Here is a 2510-nt window from a genome sequence, read left to right as displayed (position 1 = left end):
TTAGGGAGATCAAGAAGATGTTTCATATGTCAGCACAACTACTGGAGGATTTGCAGGTGAGGAACTATTATATGAGTTTGGGTGACCAAATATTAGTAGTACATCAAAATCTACGGCTTTATATAGTTTGTCACATACTGTCTTATTTCACATATGATGACCATATCAATCAAGTGTTTGTTTCTTTTTTTATTCAGAGTGTACAGTGATTACAGTGTAACAAGAATAGAAAATAAGGTACTCTCTAAATAATGTGTGAGGTTTCAGATTCTGTAATTTGTTTTACTGTTGCTAACTGAGCATGCTTAGATAATGTGGTGATTTGAGTGGAGTTTCAGAGTCGACCGTTCATGTCTGCAGTCTCAAGTTTCTATATGTATAGTTTGAGACCTAATAAGTACTGATCATTTCAGAAAGTTTCATGTTTCATACTTATGATTGATACTGATTGTATTCACGTAATTGGGCCACTTGGATACGGTGGTTGGCTAACTAATAAGTAAGATGTACCCAGTTCTGCATAAAGATTTAGGCACCCTAATTTCTTAAATCTTTGTGGAGTCAGAGGTGTTGAATGTTTTTGTTCGAAGTCTTTTTGAAATGATGAGTGATGCATACCTATTCAATGTTTTACATGGTACTGCAAGTGAAGAAATGATTTGTACTGAACCATCTAATGGGTTATTGTGTTTCTTTGAAGTCATGAATTTGTAGCAACCGACGCCCTCATTGCCATTCTTTTTGAAAGATATCCAAGATAGTTAAAGCATTGTGGGGACGAGGAGGCCGAGCAGTCCTTTGTGTCTCCGCCGTCGCCGGCCGCACCGGTATGTTGTGCCCCTTTCCCTGCTTCACGTCCTAGGCTACTCCACCCCCACTGGATACGAGTGTGGCCATGACAGAGGAATCTTGTGCAGGGGGATTTGATGCATAGCATGTTATGTACATGCAATGGAAATGTTACACAGTGAAACACATTTTGATCTTCTAATATTAATATGCATTGCTGGTATGAAGGTTATTATTTGTTGTTTCACACACACACACAAGGTTATTATTTGTTGTTTCACACATTGTATTGGGGAAAAAATTAGGACTAAAGGTTTTGGTATGTCTGATTGTCGACATGCCACCGGAGGTGCATGATTGTCTGATAGGCTTGAATTCTTAAGTTTTCTTTCTTATTGGTCTTGTTTGTTTTTATTTTGTTGAAAACCCATGATTTTACCATAACCCAAAATTGCTGAGTTAAATGGAGAGGCTCAATGAGAAGTTTCGGGACATGGAAGAAATTGATTGTTCTAATTTAAGTAATATAAAAAGAAAAGTAGTATTTTCTATTAGTAACATATGTCTATAATATTATGATTTACCTCTGCTAATAGGTGTCGTCGTTGAAAAGAAGCATGCCCAAATTTGTAAGCCCATATTGGTATTACTTTCCAGTAATCAACATCCAACAAAATATATATTTATGAATGATCTATTATCTTGCCATGAATAACAATGATAAATTTGTTGTTGACTCATGTTATATCCTCACAAATAAAGTGTCACATGGAACTTTCTCTATCAGTTCAGGCTGGATGGGCAAGACGACATACTGCAGACCGGGACCAAGGTGAGAATATTAGATGGAAATTTATGTAGCATATGTACAGCTACGTTTATTAATCTCCTTCTCACTTTTTCCTTTTTCTTTGCAGAGTTATGTTCATTATCAGTGATATGTGTTAATACTCTCCTAGAGATTGATTTTTTTGCGATCGCAAAAAAAGGAGCCAGATACATGGCGAGCTTCCAAATATCAAGTTGCAAGTACCTTCGTTGCTTTGGACCTTGCCATGGAAGGATGAACACTAAATGACCACAAAATGCCTCTAGATTATGAGTAAGCGTGTTTCTACCTTCAGCGGTTTGGGCATCTGCTTTGTCTCTGTGGCTGGTTTTGGTTTCACGGGTACCTGATTTTGCTTGGAACAACCACAGGTGCTGCAGCTTGGTTTGCTGACTAGCAATGTTTTGTTTCTTTGGTGGACAAACTTGTATCTCAGAACGTTGACGAATTATTTCATTTGATCAGCTTATGTGGAAACTACTAATTTTCATTGCCTCTGTACACACACTTGCATATCTTTTTTCCTGGTGCTTATTGGCAATGGCCCACTCATAGGCACGACCTAGAAGAAAATAAGATTGAAGATGTATTTTTCTTGGTTGGAAATATTACACCTCAAATTTACTTGAGTTTTTTTTGAGCAACTTTTTTTTGAGCAACTCAAATTTACTTCAGTTTGGATGCAATGATGACTTTAAGATTGAAATAACTGGTGAATTATGTCAATTATACAGTTTAAGAGGTCATGGATGTGATATATGAGAAACAATTTTGTCTGTGATACGTGAATATCTATATGGCACTGTGGATGCTGGCGAGATGTTGGTCATGGCCTTGGTTGTCGAGATGCACTAGCTAGGGGTGCATGCATGGCCATAGGCCACAATTACAT

The 2510-nt window shown here is 37.4% G+C and overlaps 1 long non-coding RNA gene across 3 annotated transcripts; it reads left to right on the top strand.

Annotated features, from left to right (window-relative positions):
- The first annotated feature begins 220 nt into the window (after window positions 1-220).
- Window positions 221-2247, top strand: LOC125532088. Of its 3 annotated transcripts, none has more exons than XR_007293724.1 (3): window positions 221-827; window positions 918-1621; window positions 1707-2247. It is a non-coding gene; the product is annotated as an uncharacterized LOC125532088 (long non-coding RNA). The 3 variants fall into 3 exon arrangements; XR_007293723.1 differs by having other exon boundaries at window positions 221-1621; window positions 1707-1891; window positions 1990-2247; XR_007293722.1 differs by having other exon boundaries at window positions 221-1621.
- Window positions 2248-2510: the final 263 nt, after the last annotated feature.

The sequence above is a fragment of the Triticum urartu genome, unplaced genomic scaffold, assembly GCF_003073215.2.
Source record: "Triticum urartu cultivar G1812 unplaced genomic scaffold, Tu2.1 TuUngrouped_contig_9012, whole genome shotgun sequence".
NCBI lineage: Eukaryota > Viridiplantae > Streptophyta > Magnoliopsida > Poales > Poaceae > Triticum > Triticum urartu.
Note: the sequence above shows the minus strand (reverse complement) of the source record. Positions and strands in the feature narration are given on the sequence as shown.